This window comes from Peromyscus californicus, unplaced genomic scaffold (genome assembly GCF_007827085.1).
Source record: "Peromyscus californicus insignis strain IS unplaced genomic scaffold, ASM782708v3 Scaffold_4__1_contigs__length_199733344, whole genome shotgun sequence".
Lineage (NCBI taxonomy): Eukaryota > Metazoa > Chordata > Mammalia > Rodentia > Cricetidae > Peromyscus > Peromyscus californicus.
This window is the reverse complement of record NW_026294562.1, coordinates 114913428-114935621: the sequence shown is the minus strand read 5'-3', so window position 1 is coordinate 114935621 and position 22194 is coordinate 114913428. Positions and strand designations below refer to the sequence as shown.

General features: G+C 36.4%; 1 long non-coding RNA gene across 1 annotated transcript in view; it reads left to right on the top strand.

Moving 5' to 3' along the window:
* LOC128095272 (uncharacterized) overlaps positions 1 to 20627 on the top strand; it is a 36802-nt gene extending 16175 nt beyond the window's left edge. Inside the window, exons 2-3 of the long non-coding RNA XR_008213199.1 lie at positions 3591 to 3846; positions 20099 to 20627. This is a non-coding gene — a long non-coding RNA (uncharacterized LOC128095272). The remainder of the gene's footprint in view (positions 1 to 3590; positions 3847 to 20098) is intronic.
* The last annotated feature ends 1567 nt before the right edge of the window (positions 20628 to 22194 follow it).

Here is a 22194-nt window from a genome sequence, read left to right as displayed (position 1 = left end):
CACCAAGTCTGCATGTTTGGATTTATACTCAGGGAAATATTGGTGCTTTGTAGAGACATAACTCATACCCTGTATAAATGGGCCTAAGAGACAAGATTGTTAAGAAAAACTGCTTGTAGAGACATTCTTAAGTATGAGTAAGAATAGTATAAGTAGATGAAGGCAAAAAAGGGAGAAAATGTTGCAAGTATAGGGAATAAAAAAAAAGTAAGAGATTACAACATTGTGCCAGGATTTAAAGTAATTGGTTGAATTTGAAACAGAGGACAAGAGCAATGGGAAAAATAATAGTGTGAATAGCTACAGATGGGTTAAAGATCATGTACTTTATAGTTCATGATGTTTAGGTTTTATGGTTCATATTAACAATTGAACATGATTGCTTTAGGTGAAAATCTGAGATTGAATATTAAGAGAGATCGTTTCAGAGACACAGTGTGATTATACATTATTAAATCCTAATTCTTGTTACTGAACATCACTTCAGAGGTCTAAGCAAACATTGGTTGGCATTTTATTTTGTAGTAGATCACAGTCATGAAGAGATACCTTGCTGGTCAAAATGCTGAGAAAAAAACATATTGAGTGCTCAGCCCAAAATGTGACATCTGTAGATGAAATTCTAGTTGGTCTTATTAAATAAAAAACACAGAGCCAAATATAGGGGTAAAAGCCTTAAATCAGGGAAATAGGGAAAGTCACCAGCCAATCTTACCTCATCATCTTTGCAGTTTCCAAATGTGAGCTAATTCCTGTCTACTCATGCCTTTATTGCCTTGCCGTCCTGTCTTCTCATTGGCTCTAAGCCCAGCCACATCACTTCCTCATCATTGCCTGTCTATATAGACCTCCAGGTCTCTATGGTTGGTACTAGGATTAAAGATACTAGGCTTTCTTCCCTAGTGTGGCTTTGAACACACAGAGATCCTGCCTGCTAAGGGATAGGATTAAAAGCATGTGCTACTGCTGCCTGACTTCTTTGTTCACTTAAAATGGCTGGCCTTTCCCCCCTGATCTCAAGGCAAGCTTTATTTATTAAAGCACAAATAAAATATCACCACATTTCAGCACAAATGAAATATCACCACAGACATCTATATGTTCCATGTCATATATACACCAAAGCTCAGGGAATTACTTTTTTTGTGGTAGGATGAGACAAGTAACTAATGCATGGAGGTTGGGGAAGAATGCTATGAGATGCTATTTTCTGGATGTAACTTGGCTATGGCAATCATAAATTCACACTGGCTGTTATTATGTACAAAAGACCTACACAAGATCAAGCCAGCCAAATTCTTGGCATAGATGATGTAAAAGATCTCCAGGCTGTATTCCTCACTGAGACTCTAGTGGTAGTGGATAATTTCTGGGGGTAGAGTGGGGGAGAATCATTATCTATTGAGGATATTGTCATTAAAAGATTTTCCATGCTTGAATGGATGACCCCATATCTAGGCACAATAGACAGCACTAACTGAATTTGGTAGGGTATCTCTGCCCAAACGATATGGATTTGGGAGATTGATGTGTTGGAGAGATATAGAGGAAGTTGAAGACAGCAAATGAGGGGTGGATATGATCATATTCCATGGAACACATGTACAAAATTCTCAAAAATAAATACAAATAAAAAACAAATAAAAAAATCAAACAAACTTTATGTCCACTCTCTTAGCACTTTTTTCAAAAATAAAATATACCGAAAGTAATCATAATATTGTGCAATAATACCTTTGAACTTATTTCTCCAGTACAACTAAAATATTTTATTCTTTGACTAAAATCTCCTCAACACACCACCATTCAAACTCAGTGAACAACATTTTATTCTCTTCTTTTATAAGATCAAGAATATTTTAGATTCCAGTTGTTAAGTAAGTCATGCAATAGTTGTCTTTCTGTGCCTCACTTCTCTACTAAGCACAATTTCCTCTAAATTCATTCAAGTTGTTGCAATGACTTCTTTTCCTTATTTTGATGGCTAAATAGAATTTTCTTGTGTGTATATCAGTCAGACTTTCTTTTAATCACTTGTTCATGAATAATGGTTTCATTTACATCTTGGGTATTGAGAACAATAACACAAAAGTACAGATGTCTCATCAACTACTGAATAAATTTTATTTATTTTTAGATTTATAGATCAGCAGTGAGGTGATGACATGTCAAACTAACTTTTGTATAACCAAAGAAATAATGAAAAGAATAATGAGACTACCTACAAAAAGGGTGAAAATAGGGGGTTTGGCACAGGTGCAACTTGGATTGGTTTATTTTTATTTTTGAAGGTCTCTGTTCTCTTTTAATTGGGTGAGGGTATGTAACCTTTGAATTTACTGGTTGGGGATTACAATTATCATTTTGGGGGCAGTCTGGCACAAGTCCCAGGCTTTATCCTTGAGCTGCCTTGGGGGCTGGCTGGCCTAGCACGTACTGACTGTGGGGACTGGCTCAGTGGTCTAGGCTCTGTCCTTGACTCATGCACATAACTCTAAGTTGGTGAGGGGTCCCAGACAGTAAACATCTGGCTGAACCTTGAGCAGTCAGAGTACATGCAGAAAGGGAGCTACTGCAAGGACTATGTCTTTTGTTCCTGGCCCTCCCAGAAAGTGCTTGCTCAAGTCTCAGGAAACTGAAATTGAGGCCTGATCTCTGAGAGAAGACTGAACAGCCTGTTATGGCATCTGCTTGGACCTTTCATGTTACCAATTCTTGGTTATCACTGAAAACATGAAAGGATAGATTTCTCTTTAAAATAGCATTTTCAACATTATCTAGAAAAATAAAGACTATGTCAGCTTTGGTCCAACAGGGCCAAATGACAGCAGAACTTGGCAGCATCATTCATTTGGAATTGTTTTTTCATGAGTTAATGATCCAAGTTTCTAGAGAGCTGAAGAAGCCAGGTAATGTGTAGCAATATCAACATTTCTACAAAGAGGCCCTGAGAGGACAGGATGCTGTATGAACGTGTGAAAGGCATTCTAAGTTGTAAAGGAATCCCATGAGATGTTGGGTACTCTGGAACCACAGAAATTTCACCAGGGAAAGCTACATTCATAGAGTTCAGCTAGATCATGAGAGACAATGCATGTGCTACAAGTGTCAGTGATGGAGTGGCAAGGGGAACCAAGCCCTTACTATCTCAGATGTTGCAACATGTGTCCAATGTGCCAGATACGGAGCTGCAGGACTTGTATTTACTGGCTTTTACTCTTGTATTGGTTGCATCACTTCTTCCTATGTCTCATTTCTCAATTTGGGGTGAGAGTATTTTTTTTCACCGTATATTGGGAGTATTAAATATGTTTTGATTTTTACAAGGGCTCACAGTTATGAGACTGCCTTAGGATGCTGAAGAGACTTGGGCCTTTGGATTTGAATAGTGGTGACAGTGTTAAAAATATAGGACCTTTTAGAGTTAAGTTAGTTAAGTAGTAGAGGTAGACTGAGAGAATTTTTTTTGTTATTAGAGAAAATTAGATGTTAAGGACCAAGGGTGGAATATGATGATTTAAAGTAATGTGTTTGAATATTAAGGACAAGGGGTAGCATTGTGTTACTTAATCGTCTATTCCAACTTAAAGGTCCTGAGAATCACCATGGAAACAGACCTCTGGAGAGGTGTCTGCCTGCACAAGTTTAACTTAAAGAGGAAGCTGCATCCTGAAGACAGTTGGCATAATCCTACAGGCTGGGGTCCTGGACAGAAAACAAAAATAAAAGGGAAACGAACATAGCCTTCATCTCTTTCGGCTTCCTGACTTCGAACAAGATAGCATTAGCTGTCTCAAGCTCCAGTCCCCATGGCTATCTCACCACAATGGACTGTGTCCTCAAAGTGTAAGCAAAATTAAACCCTTCTCCCTTAAAAAGCATGGTTTCAGTTTTCTTTGACTATAACGCAATAACAGGATTGCTGAACCATACATAAGTTCTCATTGCAATATTATACATTGAGAAAGTTGTTCTTTCCCATACTGAAAGGGAAAAGGAAGGAGGGGGAGCAGGAAAGAAGGAGAAAATAGGAAGAGAGCAAGAGAAAGGATAAAGAGGGTAAAGAAGAGATGAGAGAAATGGACAAAATTGACCACAAGTGGTACTGGGGAGATGATAAGTATCATATCAGGTGTTTACAATTTAATTTTTGCAATAGTGACAGGAGTAAATTACATAGTCAATGATGTGCTGTCTTTATGGTATACCAATGATACCACAGTCAAACTGTTAACAAAAAGCCAGCTGCAGTTTCACACTAGTGAGCCCAGTGGGCTTTCTTCAATTCTAAGTCTTATCTGTTAAAAATCCCATGCAGAATCAGAGTGGCATGTTTCACATGTAGTTTTGTGTCTAGTCTGTTTTCACACTTTTTTACGGCCATGAAAATCTTATAGGAAACTACACTGTTATGGGTGATTTAATTGCATAGTTTAAAAATGTCAATAAAGGATACAGGAAACTGAATTCATTGGCTACAAGGCAATAATGATTGATGCTAACTTTATTGTTTTAACAATGAAGTGAAACACAATAATACATACCACAAACTTGACTTAAAGCTGAAAGTGTTAAGAATAAAAGCACTATCACTTATAGAGGTAAGAACTAATTAATTTACTAGAGAGCTAGTAATTTTATGAAAGTCTATGCATCTACTCATTGACCCAAACTTGAGATCTAAAGATGGGAAAGGTTAAAGTCACAGGAACAGAGGCTAGAAAGATGACTAAGTAGTAAAGAGAATCTGCTCCTCTTGCAGGGGACCCTGATTCAGTTCCAAGTACTCATGTGATGGTTGACAACCACCTATAACTCTAGTTTCAGGGGTTCTGATGCCCTCTTCTGGACTCTTTCGGCATGATGTGCATTCATACATGGAGGCAAAATACTCATACACATAAAATAAAAGAATATCAATTCTTTTTTTCCTTTTAAGTGGGTGAAACACAATCATAAAAATAAGGGTATTAAATGAAAGTGTAGAAAGAATTCTATCAAAGATTACATTTAGAAATAAAATCTTATAAATATGCATACAAGGGAAATATAATTTGCAAAAAATGGACTCACAAGAAACAGAATCCATGATTATCTGAAAAACAATGAAATTGGTATATATATATATATATATATGTATATATATATACATATATATATATATGTCAAAATATACAGGAGTACATACCTTATATTTTGATCTGTTACGAATAATAAAACTAGGAAATACCACATGAGTAATTTTATGAGTCCAATTTACTTTCCTTCAGAATGAAACCAAACAAGTACAATATAGAAAGCAATAGAAAATAATATTTGTGAATACAGTGTTAAAAACATCAATTAATTTTAGGTAAAGGAATTAGAGAAGAAATTAAAAATAATAAATGAAAGCAAGATTTATCATAGTAAGTAGAAAAATTATTATTGGAAAATCTATTATTGGAATTTAGTTGAAGTAAATTTAACTTAATTTCCTACTAAAATTCAACACAATAATAAAGGGACTCCTTAAACCAATACATTCCCAAGAACATAACTAAAAAGACAGGTGACTCTATGGATCTGGCAGAGGGCACAGGAATGGCTAGTTCCAGCAACAGTGGAGACCATGCAGAATCTCAGGCTGGAAGACCTCACTAGAAACCACAGATATTTTGAATAGCTCATGAATGAGAAAGGGTGTTTAAAGGAAAGAGCTCTAAAAGTCAGTTTGGAAGAAAACTAAAAACAATATATATCTGAACCTCTCTTAAAGATGGGATTTGATTTTAGAATCTGACTCCAGAAGCACAAGAACTTATTCTTTCAGTTCATGCATTGAGTGACACAAAGCAAAGTTAAGGATGTGGATATTATAACCCATCAGAGAGGTTATAGAAAGTTCTTCACATGACAAGATGAGCCCAAGATCGCAACCTTCAGCTCAAACTTAGTTTCTGGCTTTCTAGCAGACTTCCTTCCTTCGTTCATCCCTCCCTCCCTCCCACTCCCCTCCCTCCTTCCCTCTCTCCCTTTCCTTTCCTCCCTCCTCCTCCCTCCCTCTCTCTTCCTCTCTCTGTACCTCCTTCCTTCCTTTCTTTCTTCCTCCTTCATCCCTCCCCACTTCCCTTCTTCCTTGCTTGCTTCTTTTCTTTTCCCTTTAGGGAGCAAAGAATCTTCTTCAAGAAATCTGAGCATCCCTAGTAAACATCTGTTTGAGGGGCCCCTGGCAGTAGGATTAGGTTCTATTCCCGTGTATGACCTGGCTTTTCCGAGCCCGTTACCTCTGGTGGGGACGCATTGCTGAGACTTGATGCAGGGAGGAGGGGCTTGGTCCTGCCTACACTGAAAGTACCAGGCTTTCCTGATTCCCCATGGTAGGGCTTAACCTTTTGGAGTAGGGGATAGGGGATGGTTTGGAGAGAAGAGGAGGAGCGGGAGGAGGGATGAGAGGAGGCTGGGGAGGGGGAGCAGGAGGAGGGATGAGAGGGGAATCTGTGGTTGCTATGTAAAATGAATAAAAAAATTTCTGAAATAAAAAAAATAATGAAACAACACTTCTAGATCTCTCACGACTGAAGTTACAGCCTCTGAGAGATCCTTTCAGGTATTTACATTTCCCATTAACGGTTTCAGTTATTCAAGTTCAAGTATGAGTAAAACCACTGAATGTTGAGCAGCTTGTAAGACGAAAAAGAAAAGGCAAAGAAAGGATGGTAAGTGGGTATCCTGGTTGATGGACACTGAGTGGCCCAGCTAGAAGTAGTTATGTCTCATTCTTTCACCAAAGCCTGAAAGAAAATGTCTGCTGCCATTAAGATTAGGTTTTCCAGATATGAACAAAGTTAGTAATATTTTGTCTCGTTTAAATTTCATTTATGAGTGAATTTGCCTGTTTGTCTCTGTGTGCACCATATGTGTGCAATGGTTGAAGAAGCAAGAAAAGGGAAATGGATGCCCAGAACTGGAGTTGCAGACAGTTGTGAACTGCAGTGTGGTTGGTAGGAGTCCAAGCTGGATCCTCTGTAAGAGTAACAAGTGCTCCCAACTGATGAGCCATTTATTTAGTCCGTTTTTTTTAGTTTTTTGTTTGTTTTGTTTTTTTTTTTTTAAATTGTTTTTTCTTCTTGGAGCAACAGGAGAGGAGAGTAAATGAGAGGGGCTGGAGGACAGCAAGGAAGAGGGAAAGTTGTATAATTAAGCTTAATTTTCAAGAAAAGAAAAACAGTGAATGATAACATTATAAACACAATAAGATTATCTTGAAGCCTTCAATTAAATGTTCTCTTGATTTTCTCTTCAATACTAAATTTAATAGATAATCTTTTTAAATTGATCTAAATTCTTAAGTTCTGATATGTTAGTGTATCTGAAGGATTGTCCAAACACTGACCCAGTTACATTTGGATGATACACATAAACAAGTACCAACAATACCTTTAATATTTGCTTGTGATTGCAATACATTGTGTAGACGTTCAAATTTGGGTTTAGTCATGGAAAGAAAAACTTTCATCTCTAAGACAGCCACAAAGATATGGCTACTCACAGAGAGTCCATTTTTCTGTTTTGAAAGAATGGCGTGCCTCCAAAGACAATCCCGGAGTAATGGAAGGAGTGAAGTCATCTCTATAACTACTTTAATATGTACATAAATATTCATGTCAAAAGGCAACTCGTGACTATAAATCTGTTCAGGTACTTCTTTACAATGCTATTTATTTTACCCAGTTCTGTGACTCATATGGTATCTTTCTTTGGCTTTTTGAATGTTAGTGTCTACTTTAGAAGATAGTGCACAATTTGTTGTTATCCAAGTCTTTACAAATATCTTTGTGAAAAAATTAAGAGGCCATGTGTGTTTGGAAGTGTTAGGCTGGTGCTATTTCAAACAAAAACAATCTTAAGTTGTCATTTCATAGGACTGATACTTTTAAATTAAATTTTCTTCTATGTCTCCTTATTAAAATTATTTAACTATCTTAGTGCAAATGTTTTAAAATATTAGTCCGTATGACATATTAATCTTTCTACTATGTTCCAGACTCTGTTTGGCCCATGAAAATAATTATGAATACTATACTACTTTCTCTCCCAAAGGGATAGCAATGGAATGTGAAGACAGCCATGTAATCTATATTCTCAGTGCAAATAAAAGGAGCTGATGAAGTCCCAATCATGGAGCTGTAGAGAATCAGGGAAACTGTTGGAGCAAATAATGGGACTAAGCAAAGGACTATGACAAATGATCCCATGTGGTTTAATTATTTTATATATTTTAGACTGTACAAGAGATGATAATGTGTTTTCTCATTCCTTTTAATAGTTACATGGAGATCTGATTCACATATGCAAATTTCTCATACAATCTCTATACAATAGTTTTCATTGTGCATTGATTTTTTTTTTCATGCACAGATAATATTTCTACCACCTTCAAAAGCAGGCATATCTTTTCTCTATTATCTTCCTTAGTCACACTGTACTTCTCGGGCAGCCATACTTTGGCCTCTACACATTTTATAGTATTTACCCTAAATGACTAGACTCATGAAGAATAGGATATACTCTGACAAATTTCACTATAAAATATTTTCATTAAATATATTTACCATATTGTAGCTAGAGTTTTCCTGCCTGGCCCACAGTCAGGACAAACCTCTCTCACCTGTCAATTTCACAGCCGCTCAAACCCGACCAAGTAAACACAGTGACTTATATTGGTTACAAACTGTATGGCCGTGGCAGGCTTCTTGCTAACTGTTCTTACAGCTTAAATTAATCCATTTCCATTAATCTATACCTTGCCACATGGCTCGTGGCTTACCGGCAACTTCACATGCTGTTTGTCATCATGGCGGCTGGCAGTGTCTCTCTGACTCAGCCTTCCACTTCCCAGCTTTATTCTCCTCCTTGTCCCGCTTACACTTCCTGCCTAGCCAATGGCCAATCAGTGTTTTATTTATTGACTAATCAGCAACACATTTGCCATACAGAACATCCCACAGCACTTCCCCCCCTTTTTTTTTTTTTTTCAAAAAGGAAGGTTTTAACCTTAACAAAGTAAAATTACATATAATTTGGGAATTTGGGCGTAGCTTCTCTTACTACTTCCTGCTGGAGGGGGGCGCTGTATCTTATGGGGACACAAAGAAAATTTTAGGATCATGGAGTAGTCCGTGAGGCTGTATCATCTGAGCCAATTGCCTTGAAACCATTCTGGATGTTGAATCATCTGGGCCATGGTGTCATCAGAGACCTTTCAGGGGGTCTTGGCTGGTCAAACTTGATGTATCTTAATCTGGAACAAATCCATAGCCTCTGGCTTTCTGTGGGAACAAAAGTAGAGACTCTTTTCCAAAGCAACATATCCTTATATCCAAATTTTGAAGTCAAGGTATCTTTAAAATATACATATTGGTTTAACTCAACATCTTTTATGATCAAATGTTTTTCTGCAGTTAAAAATCTCAAAGACAACACAATCCAGATTCTCTGTGTAATATTCATCTTTACGTGGCTTAGTTTTCATATAACTTTTACTTTTTCTTTAAAGACTTTATTTTTTAAAACTATGTATTTGTTTCTATAACTGTATATATCACCTTTTTTGTCTCTTTTAAGCCTACGTATATTTTACACACATTGTAAACTATTACATCTGAATCTGTCTTATTGTGAATCTATTGCTTTAAACTGCAGCAGCTGTGGCTGCTGACTCCGCCCACCTCAGCTTCCCAACATGGCGGTGGTAGTTTACCACCAGCTCTCGGAGCTATCATGGGTCTATGCTTTTTATCCCAGCAGCGTGTAGCCCAGAAACCTCTTTTTTTGTTGTTTTGTACTAGCAAAGTCTAAATCCACCACGCAGCTTAATGTGCCACTTGCAGAGGCCTCATTCCTGCCATACGGTGGAGCACGCACGATAGGAACCCGCCAGTAGCTCAAACCGGCAGCTGCCGCTCATTTGAGAGAGACAATTAGGAACTGTTTTAGCTCTGTTTTAGAATATTTTTTCTCAGTTTTTAGGTGGAAACTCTTGCCACCATGTTGGACGCCACCATATTATCAGGTATTTCACTTCTACATGTATATTCAACTGAAAGAAAAACATGTTCATGTGGAAGTATAATGGTTATAACATGATTCATGAAACTTAAGGGTGCAATCACCCGGATGCTCAATCAACAAGATTATGAATAGATAAAATATGCTTTATGCATACATTAGAATATTATTTAACCATTAAAATGAATATCTTACTAATACAGGTAGGTATTTCTGTACCTGAGATTCAGGCCTGTGTATGAAGGAGTTAAAACAGGTTAAATTACAACTAACATTAACTTCTGTCAATTTGAACTTGTGACATTGCAGATATGCTTTCCCTCATTTGCTTTACAATATCTTCTGAGTATCTCAGGTTACTGACTTCTCACATAGGACATTAGCAGACTGAAAAGAGGTACAACCAGTGACAATAATGCTCCACATAATGTAACTCTAGAAGTCATCCTACCATTCAGTGGAATAAAATATGTTTCTTTATTTAACTTTGCCAAACACCTATTATCATTTCCACTCTAAAAAAAAAAAAAATGTACCTTAAAAGGGGAAGGCAGTTGAAAAGATATATCAGCAGGTAAGAGTGCTTTCTGTTCTTCCAGAGGACCCAAGTTTAGTTCCCAAGACCTACATTAGGTAACTGATAATCTGTGTGGTTCAGGGATCCACAGTGTCTTCTGCTTCCATAGGTAACTGTGGAGGTCCTAGCTATGCCACTTAGCAGTGTAAAGGCTCATGCAGTCAAACAAAGGCTAAAAGATATTCAGTCAAAGAGGTCCAGATTGGGGGGGGCAACTCTAGGCAGGTTACAGTATGTTTAACAGTGTGTATAGGGTTAAGAATAGAGGAAGGATATAGACAGTCATAGAAAAAAGTAAGTAGTTTAAAAATAATAGTCTTTACAGAGAGAGAAGCAAAGTGATAGAAAAAAAGAATAAGTCAAGTATAGATGGGAAATTCACAGGGAGTCTGGATCCTGTATGTTGCTGTATTGACATTGAATTTTTTTATTGCTAATAAGCAAAGGACAGTTGCTAAGAGACATGGGACTGTTGATATAAAGACTGTTAAAATGAACTAGCCTATATGTTTTAAGAATTCCTTAACTTTAAAATATAACTTGAAAAATGCAATACTTTGGAGAAGAGGTTTTGCTTTTTGTTTCCACAGGAAATGAGAGGTTTGTGAATTCCTTCAAGATTAATATGTATCGGGTTTGATTGGGGAAGACCTCTTGAATCTTGATAGGTGATATATATCAACAAAGGTAACAGCTGGTCTTGCCAGGACTTGGCCATTTTCTCAATTTTCTGAGGGAATTCCTAAAGATGCCTTTGCCCACAGACATCAAGAAGCAGTCTAGAGAAGATGATGCCCACATTCCAAGAGATAGGATGGGTGGTTGTTGGCTATTTGGTGGAATATGGATGTTTGTTATTATTTAGGGGAACATAGGATTAGAATAAAAAGACAACTATTAATCTCAGATATTTTGCATTGGCATGGATTTTGGTATACTGAAACAAATTTAGAGTTATTTTTGTTATACTGTATTTATATTTCACTCAGGTATTGCGCTTACGAAACTTATTTAAAAATGTAATATATAATTAAGAAATGAGTTTTGTAGTTAATCTATTAGGTTAAGTAGGTATATTTTAGATAGATGATTTTTAAATAATTCAAAGACCTATAGAAGATGGTATTTAAGATGTTTAATAACCTAAGGTTTTTCATGACAATGAGACACATTTGCTCCTGTCAGCACCAATTTACTTCATAAAAGGATGATGGGTGCTGTGGAATAATCCTTCTGTACACTGTGAATATGTAATACTTTCATTGGTTAATAAAAAGCCGATAGATAAGTAGCCAGGCAGGAAGTATAGGTGGGACAACCAGACCATAGAGAACTCTGGGAGGAAGAAGGGGGGAGTCAGAGGAGATGCCAATCAGTTACCAAGGAAACAAGAAGTGTAGAAAATGAGGTAACAAGCCATAAGTCACATAGTGAAACATAGATAAGAAATTTAATTTAAGTGTAATTTAAGGGTTAATTTAAGTGTAAGAGTTAGCTAATAACAAGCCTGAGCTATTGGACAAGCATTTATAATAACTATTAAGACTCCATATCTTTCATTTGGGAGCAGGTGGTCAGGACAGGAAAACTCCACCTACATGTGGCACCCACTGTCTGGTATAGATTCACATAAGACCTAAAAAAGCTTTTAAGACATTCTAACACACAAAAATGAAATCAGACACAACTTCCTAGTCTCACAGTTTCACACCAGACACAATGCAGTATAGAGGGTCCTGTGTTGCTGTTCCTTTTGGGGGAGGAAGCCAAGTAGGCGCAGAGTCAAACCACACAGACTCCGGGAGAATGTCGACTCAACAAGCTCAGTTTATTCAGGAAGAGGCAAGCTTTATATACCCTCCGCCCCACCCTGGGGGAAGGTTGGATGAATATGCATCTGCTGGTAAGACATGGTTTTCCCTCATTGGTCCAGATCATCTCCAGATCATGTGTTGTCTTTAAATTTTTGGCTGCTAAGAGGCACTGGATTATAAAATCTGCTAGATTCAAACAACCTATCTATTTTTAAAATATCTTGACTTCAAAATTTAAGTCAAAATGTATGTTGCTTTGAGGAGAGGTTATGCTTTTGTTTCTACAGTAATTAAGAAGCTGTGGATTCATTCTGGGTTAAGGAAAATCAGTTATGATTGAGGAAAATTCCCTGAAAATTCTGGCTACAAACATAAAGAAATAAACCTAAAATATACAAGACATGTGATGTATATTTTACCTGCTCAAACATATAGCAAAAAAATCTTTAACTGACTTGTATATAATGCACAACCTATACTTGTATTAATGCAGATATGTATGTTATTTTTAAAAGTTTATTTATTTTCAGAAAAAAAAGATAACCAGACAACAATAAAAACTGATGGAACAGGTGGTCCAACATCCAAAACAGCTTCACGGCTGACTGAGATGATCCACCTTCACAGACTACTCCAGCTAATACCTAACAATTATCCTGATTTTCTCAATGTTTTCTCAAAGATTACCAGGACCTCCAGATAACAAGAAGCAATCTAGAGAAAACAACATCCACATTCCCAAATATTGGTTATGGATGTTTGTTATTATTTAAGGGGGATTGGTTACAAGTTGCTATTCATAATGGTCAGGAAAAAAGCTGAACAAAGAAGATTAAATTTATGTATCTAATTCTAAAAAGAAAAGAAGGGATAAATAAATGATTGGATAAAAAGGTAGATTATTGAAACTACCTTAATCTAAAAAATTATTTATCTTAAATATTTTACATTGGTATGGATTTTGATTTATTGATACAAATTTAAAGTTAATTTTCTTTTCTTTTCTTTTTTTTAAGACAGGGTTTCTCTGTGTAGCTTTGTGCCTTTCCTGGAACTCACTCTACAGCTCAGGCAGGCCTTGAACTCACAGAGATCTGCCTGCCTTTGCCTCCCAAGTGCTGGGATTAAAGGCATGCACCACCACCACCCAGCAAAGTTAATTTTCTTGTACTCTATTATATTTCTATTATTGTTTGGGGTATTGTGCGTATGCAGCTCATTTAAAAAAGTAATGTATAATTAAGAAATGCAAATTAATAGTTATTTATAATAGTCAAACTTATAGTCATGTTAGGTATGTTTTCAAGGTCATACACAGATATATTTAGATAGATAGATGGACTTCAATCACTTTAAAGATATACAGAACATGGCATTTAATATGTTTAATAGCCTAAAGCTTTTGGAGACAGTGAGACACGTCTGCTCCTGGCAGCACAGATCTACTTTAGAGATGATGATGTGCATCAAAGAAACTCCATATGCAGTTTGCTTTCTTTATGACAAAAACTAGACATGTGGGCAAAGACACTGCCTTTGCCTCAATTATTGACAATATACTGTCCAAACTGGACCAGCAGGATGCAATAAAGGCAAATGCCAAACTTTGCCAAGGCAAGGTAGGACTTTAGAATTCCCTGCTTCACTGGAAGTCTTTCAGATATGCTAGTCCTGTTGGCCAGAGTTAGATGCCCCAACATTACAGAGGAACATTGGGTGACTGTCCAGGCAGATAGATGTCCCTTTCATTAGATAACATTGAACTCATAAAGATAAGATAGATGTTAGAGTATTTTCTCTAATTTTGTCAAATACAAATGGACTGGATATTGTAACTGTAGTTCTTACTTAATAACTGTTCTGTTATATGTAGTTTTACTAAGTTAAAAAGCCTTCCTTTTTAATTAGACAGAAAGGGGGAAATGCTGTGGAATAATACTTCAATACACTGTGAATATATAGTATTTTCATTGATTAATAAAAAGCTGACAGGCCAGTAGCCAGGTAGGAAGTATAGATGGGACAGCCAGACAAACAAGACTCTGGGAGAAAGAAGGGCAGAGTCAGAGGAGACACCAACCAATCACTGAGGAAGCAGAACAGATAGAAAATAAGGTAACAAGCCATAAACTACATGATGAAACATAGATAAGAAATATGGATTAATTTAAGTCTTAGAGTTAGCTAGTAACAAGCCTGAGCTATTGACCAAGCATTAATAATAAATATTGAGACTTCATGTCCATTGTTTGGGAGCAGGTAGTCTGGACAGGAAAACTCCTCCTATAGATGGACATCAAAGAAAATCCATAGGGAATTTACTTTCAATGTGGCAAGGTTAACCATTCTGGCAAGAAACTGATTTTGCCTTAGTAGTTGAAAGTATTCTGTATAGACTGGACAAGCAAGACACAAGAAAAAGACTGTTGAACTTTGCCAAGACAAGGCATGTCAGTCCTATGAAATTCCTGCTTCACAGAAGAGTCTGCCAGATATTCTTCAAGACACAGAGGAAAGTGACTGGTGAACTTTGCCAATACAAGGCAGGACAGAACTTCAAATTTCCTGCTTCACTGAAAAGTCTGCCAGAATTTCTAGGCCTATAGGCTGAAGATGGATGACCCACTATTGAAGAGGAACCTAGAGGTGACTGTTCAGGTAGCCAAATGTCTTTGTTGTAAGTTAATTTTACATCCTTCTGGGTTCTTTGATGAGTATAAAGACTAAATAGAGTTATATTTTTTCTTAGTTAAGATGGAAAGTAAATTAGGCATGAAACATTGGAATCACTAACATAGATAATAGAATACTTTCTCTGAATTTGATAAACATAAATGAACTGAATATTGTAAATGTAATCCTTACTTCATAACTGTTTTTATTATATATAGTTTTACTATGTTAAAGTTAAGACTTTTCATTTTTATTTTAACAAAAAGGGGGAAATGCCATGCAATATTATTTTAAGGTATGCTATGTTTGTTTATGCTGTGAAATATTTGCTTAATGATGCAAAGATGTGTTGCATTCCTTTATATTGCATTTGTTTAACTCTGTAAAGATGTGCTACTTTGCCTTTCTAAAACAACTGATTGGTCTACTAAAGAGCTGAATGGTCAATAGCTAGGCAGAGGAAATGGATAGGTAGGGCTGCGAGATAGAGAGAATAAATGGACAAATCTAGAAAACAGGAGGAATGAGAAAAGGAGAAGGAGAGAAGAATGCCAGGTGCCATCCACCCATCCTTTCAGCCAGCCAAGGAGTAAGAGGGAAAGAAAAATATATAGACTAAAAAAAGGTAAAAAGACCAGAGACATAACATAGAAGAAGAGAAGAGGGTTAATTTAAGTTATAAAAGCTGGCTAGAAACAAGCCAAGCTAAGGTCAGGCAATCATAAGTAAGAATAAGTCTCTTTATTTAGGAGCAGGGTGGAAGGCCCCGAAAAGTAAAAAAAGCAAAACAAAACAAAACAAAAAAACCTACGTACAGTATTTTGCATTTTTAGTAGTGCCACTATTACAAGAAGTTGATATTTTTATCAATATTTTGTAAAAAACTTATCTGCCAAATTCGATTTTTTATCATCTATCATTATCTTCTCTATTATCCCTATCTATCTATCTATCAATCTATCTATCTACCTATCTATCTATCTCTAAGTATCATCTATCTATCTACTATCTATCATCTCTCTCTCTCTCTCTCTCTCTCTCTCTCTCTCTCTCTCTCTATCTATCTATCTATCTATCTATCTACCTATCTATGTATCATCTATATATCTCATCTATTTTTCATTATATATCTATCACATATCCACCTATCTCAGTGCTGATAAATCTTTAAATCAATTTGAAGGAAAACTGCTTATGTAGTTAAAAGAATTCATTAAGGTTTTATTGCCCATTTCTAAGAACCTAGTGTCACATTCTTGTTTCTCTGAAATTCTAAATTAATGGCATTCTGTATTAGCACTAAGACTTTAGATGTAGATTTTTCTCAACGTGTAAAAGATTTAAAAGCAATTTATTTCCCACCCTCAGGGGAACATGAGCAAAATTTTTGTAGTAAGATAATTAAGATACAGTAAGATATGAGCACAGAAAGAGTCACAGCCTGTTTTCTTGACTTATTTAATTCACCTTTTAACATTTTTCTCATCAGTTGTAAGAGACTTAAAAGACTTCAGACTATGAGGGCTTTGGAAGTTGACAGTCTCTTTTAGTTATAGAAGGAAAGTAAATTATTTGCCTGTGTTTCTTAAACATGGAGAAGCACTGTGGGGTCCACTCCATTTCTCCTCTATTTATTTATGCTTTTTCCTCTTCTTTTTTATTTTTCTATTGGAGGAAATTTTTTAAATTGTATTCTTTTTTATTGAAAAATGAAAAATAGTCTTTTTCTCACATATTAAATCCTGCTTGCACATTCCCTTCCCTTTTCTCCTTCCTGTTCCTACCTACCTCCCATCCTATCTAGATCTACCCTCCTTTTTGTCTCTCATTAGAAAACAACCAGATATCTAAGGAATAATTAATATAATATAATATAATTTAAAATATATAGTATAACAAAAGTAATATATTGGAATAAGACAAAACAAACAAACAAGGAAAAGAGCCCAAGAGAAATCACAAGAAACAGAGACCCACTTGTTCACACACTCAAGAACCCCATAAAAGCACTAAACTTGAAGCCATAATATATACAAAAGTACCTACAGTGGAGAGAGAGAGAGAGAGAGAGAGAGAGACAAAATAGAAGATAATAAGAAATGTTTTAAAAAGAGAAAAGCCCTGATAAGGCATTATGAGAAAATGAACATTCAAAGAGTCATTGTGTTCATCTTCTGTTGGCCATCTACCATCTACTGCTGGGCATGTAGCCCATCCTTAAGAGTAGCTTGGTTCCCCAGTGAGAACCCCTTGAGGAAATCTAAATTTTCCTTTTGCAAATGATTGTCAGCTAGAGAGCACTTCTGGTTTAAGGATGGAGGTGTGTGTCCACTTCTCCTTTCAGTTCTAGGATCACGTTTGGGGCAAACCCTTTCAGGCCCTGTGCATACTGCCTCAGCCTCTGTGAGTTCCTAAGTGTGTCCATCGTGGTCATTTAGAGAACCTTATCTTCTTGGTGCCCTCCCCTCCCTCTTACTCTTACACCGGACAGTTATATAACAGGTGAATGCTCTCTCTACAGTGTTCTCACGTTTTCCTAAAGTTTGCTCTGCTTTTTGCCAGATGGTGGCCTGACAACAGTTTAACATCACATGCCATAGCCATTTTATTGTCATCCTCAACATGTTTGTGAGACACTACGCTTTTTATTCAAATCATTTTAAAGTGATAAAATGGAGGTTATCAATGAGCACCGGAGACCTCCAAATGATCTCCATGTGACCTCTTCCCTCTGACTCCCTGCCCCTTAGAAGGGATGATTATTAAAAGAGTCTGATCAAGTCAATATTTATTGGTTTGATAAAATATTGGCTAATAAAATACTAGAGCAATAATAAATATGTTTAAGAAATACTTGGTGGAAAGATGTGGGGAATAAAAGCTACTTTCAAGCTAAAATCACACATCAAAATAAAAAAATCACTACTTTAGGTCAGTGCTGCTCAACATGTACAACTAAACACTGAGACAGGTGCAGGAGCATCATGTATAAACAAAATTAAATGCATGTTCCCTGGCTTTTTTTTTTCTTTATTTTCAAAGTTTACTCATTTAGTATTAAAGAGCTTCAGGGTGAATTAAAAGAATTTAGTGTTGAAAGTACCCTTAAGTTGATCAAAAATATCGATTTCAAATCCAGTTCCTGATCATAACATTAGAGTTCAATAATATGGGCAGCAGGTGATTTCAGGTAATATTTCCAGGGATGTACTCACTTATATGATTGTGTTACATTGTGCCAGTGTTATCGGTTTTCAGTAACAAAGAATCTGTGATTGAGTAAATGGAAAATATGTTTAATAGAAAAATTTCACTCTATCAATAAGACAATAGAACATTATTAGCATAGGGTAAGAGGATACTCTTGATGAAAGGTAAGTTTTAGCAACATTATAAAGATAAGCAAGGATAATGATTATACAATAATAAGATTTACCAGGCACTGAATTATACCAAAGCATCCATGTCATACACATAGAAAACTGAGAAAGTTAGTAGTATTGAGACATGACCCAAAATTATCACAGTTCACGTCCGGTTTGTGTAAAAAGTGCACATAAAGAGGTAGAAGTTGTGGATAAGGATGGACCTGACACCATTTATGGAAAGCATCATGATATACTGAACTGTTTAATCATGTTGATGAAATTTCTCTAATTTCTGGTTCAACTCATTGTTGTGGGATAATGCTCTTGTACACTGTAAAGATTTGTCACTTGTATTGGTTTAATAAAGTGCTGATTGGTGAGTAGCCAGGCAGGAAGTATAGGCAGGGCAACCACACTAGGAGAATTCTGGGAAGAGAAAAGGCAGAGATGGGGTTGCCAGCCAGCTGCAGAGGAAGTTAGATGAGAATGTTGAACTGAAAAGAGGTACCAAGTCATGTGGCTAAACATAGAAAAGAATTATGGGTTAATTTAAGCATAAGAACTAGTTAGTTATAAGCCTGAGCAATAGGTCAAACACTTTATAATTAATATAATCCTTTGTGTATTTATTTTGGACTGAATGGCTATGGGACTGGGTGGGACAGAAAATTCTGTCTACAACTCATGAGCATTTAGTTGAACCATGAGGGAAAATATACTGTGACTGAATTAATATCTTGAGAGTGTTTTCCCAAATTAAGATGGATCAAATCTTTTTGCTCTCACCTAGAAAAGAATTGAAATGGTAATACTCATGCATAACACACACACACACACACACACACACACACACACACACATACACACACACACTCCTAAAAATAATACTGACAACTGGACAAAAAAAATCCACTTATATATATTATATGGCTTCCTTTAAGTTACAGAATTGATAACAGATCATATGATATGCCAAAAAGAACAAATAATCTTGTGTCTAGAGTGGACTGATGGAGGGAGAGAACAGAATATGTGGTCAGTATATATATCAGCAATTGATTATTATTTTTAAGTAGGCCTTTCAATTAATAGTTAATTTAAATGGAACATGTAGATAGAAACTCACAAATAATAAGTATGGCTAGATGAATTTTTTTACACACAAGAGTCACCCTTGTGAACACCGAGTGTCTGAAGTTATGCATCTTTCCAGAAAACCACTATCACTATTAAGATATCTGGGTATTTTTCTTATGTGTATGGCTTTACACATTTTTATAGTGTGTAGAAATCAAACACACACACACACACACACACACACACACACACACACACACACACACACACACACCATAGATTTCTTTTGTTTTGGTTTTTGCTGGAGAATGGTTCAAAGTTTAAGAGCACTGGCTACTCTTCCAGGGGTCCTGAGTTCAATTCCCAGCAACCACGTGATGGCTTACAACCATCTCTAATTCGATCTGGTTCCCTCTCTGGCATGTAGGCAGAACACTGTATTTTTATTACATTCTTGAAGAATTTTTAATCAAATGCTCTTTTTCTTTATTTTTTATTAATTTATGTGTCTATGTTCATGTGCATATGGTTACCCAAAGAGGCATGAAGAGGACATCAGAGCTGCTGGAGCTGAAGCTATGGCTCGTTGTGAACCTACTGACACAGCTTCTCTTTTGGGAATCCAACACCGATCTACTGGAAGAGGAGCAGGCGCTATCCTTCCATTCACATCTTGTGGTCTTGACATCAACTGCTCACTAGGGAATGAGTCTTATCCACTCTTTCACTGTTGTGAATTTTGCGGTTATGAAAAGGTATCAATCACAGGCCACAGTTCTGCTGTGAGTTTGTATAAAAATGGGTTTTCTCTCTCTAATGTGTATATAAGTTTGAAACCCCCTTCAGCCTCCACAAGGAACACACCAGTACTCCTCTAGCTCTACAATTCAGCCCACACTTCCTCTGGCTCCTGACCTCTGGGATTTCAAGTGTATTCTAACTTGTAAGGCTTTGAACTACTTGTCTCTAATGTATGAAATTGAACACTGTTTTGTGTATGTTAATAATTTTGGTATCTTCTCTTCAAAATAAATTAATTTGCCCAATTTTTCTGTTGGGTTTTCTGTTTTTTCCTATTTGATTTATGGGATCCATTGAACATTCTAAGTGTTCTATTTGCCTGATATATGGATGAAAACCATTATCATTTCACTGTTCTTTTTTACTCTTAAAATGGAATTATTTGCTGGATGGATATTTTAAAGTTTAATGCATTACAATTTATATATCAGGATCTTTATGATTTATATTTCTGACTCCTTAAAAATTATCTAAAACTCACAGCAATTATCTTTTGAATTATTTTGTAGAGGTTTTGCCATTCTGTTTTCACCTTTAAAATTCACTTGAGATTGGTATAAAGCAGGAATCAAAATTTCTCTTCTCACATGTGGCTGTACAATTGCTCAATGGAAGCTTTGTTTTTCTTTTTTGGAATAGATGGTGATTAACACAGACCGAGACTCAAAACTGGTAAAGATACAGAGAAGTGACAGTAGAGGGTTCAGCCCTCAATGGACTATCAATAGAATGCCTCCTGCTCCCAAGGCTCATTGTAGAAGAGAGTCAGAAACATTGTCAGATCTAAAGATAATGGATGACCACAAAACTAGTACTGTTGCCTAGTGTTGTACATATGAATTCACTGCAACTGTAAGAATACACAAAAGACTTGCACATGGTAAATCTAGACAAAATCTAAGAATGGAGGCGGTAGGTGGTTATGAAGCCCCACTGTTAGGGAAGTATTGACAACTGATAGTTCCTTGCAGAGGGAGATTCACTTTTTTTTTTTTTAAAGGTGAGATCTAACATGCTAGGCCTGTGGTAAATCTAACATGTTCCAATTCTGTGGAATAATTCTCTTGTACACTGCAAATATTTGTCACTTAAATTTGTTTAGTAAAATGCTCATTGACTAGTAGCCAGGCAGGAATTAGAGGTGGGGAGATGAAACTAAGAATGATGGGAAGTAGAAGGGTAGAGTCAGGAGTCACCAGCCAGATGCAGAGGGAGAAGGTGATGAATGTGCCATACTAATAAAGGTACTACCATGTAGCAGAGCATAAATAAGGATTACAGGTTAACTTAAAATGTAAGAGCTAATTAGTAATAAGCCTGAGCTATTGGCTGAGCATTTGTAAGTAGTAGTAAGCCTGAGTCAACTCTTTGGGAAGCAGTTGCCAGGTATTTCAGAACAGGTGGGTGGGAGAGATTGTTTACCCTCCAGTAGATGGCCACACACCTAAGAGTATACAGGCAGCACTAATGGGACTTGATGAAACTTGATGAAGTCTTAAAAAAATGAGACTACAAAGTTGGGTGGGTACAGAATTGGGGGGGTATCTGGGAGGAGACAGGGAAGGGGGATAAAAATGTAAAAAAAAAAAAAAACAATGTGTGAAACTTTCAAAGAATTAATAAAACATTTTAAGTTTTTAAAAAATATTCCTATTCTTTAATGCTCTTCAGAGTTCTAATGAAATACCAAGGAAGTCATTTTCCAAATTTTCCAGCAGTCACCCCTAGTGTGTCCATGTGTCTTGTGCCAGTGTCATGCTTGTCAGTATAGCTCTGTAAAAGTAAATTTTGAGCCTGGCGGTGGTGGCGCACGCCTTTAATCCCAGCACTTGGG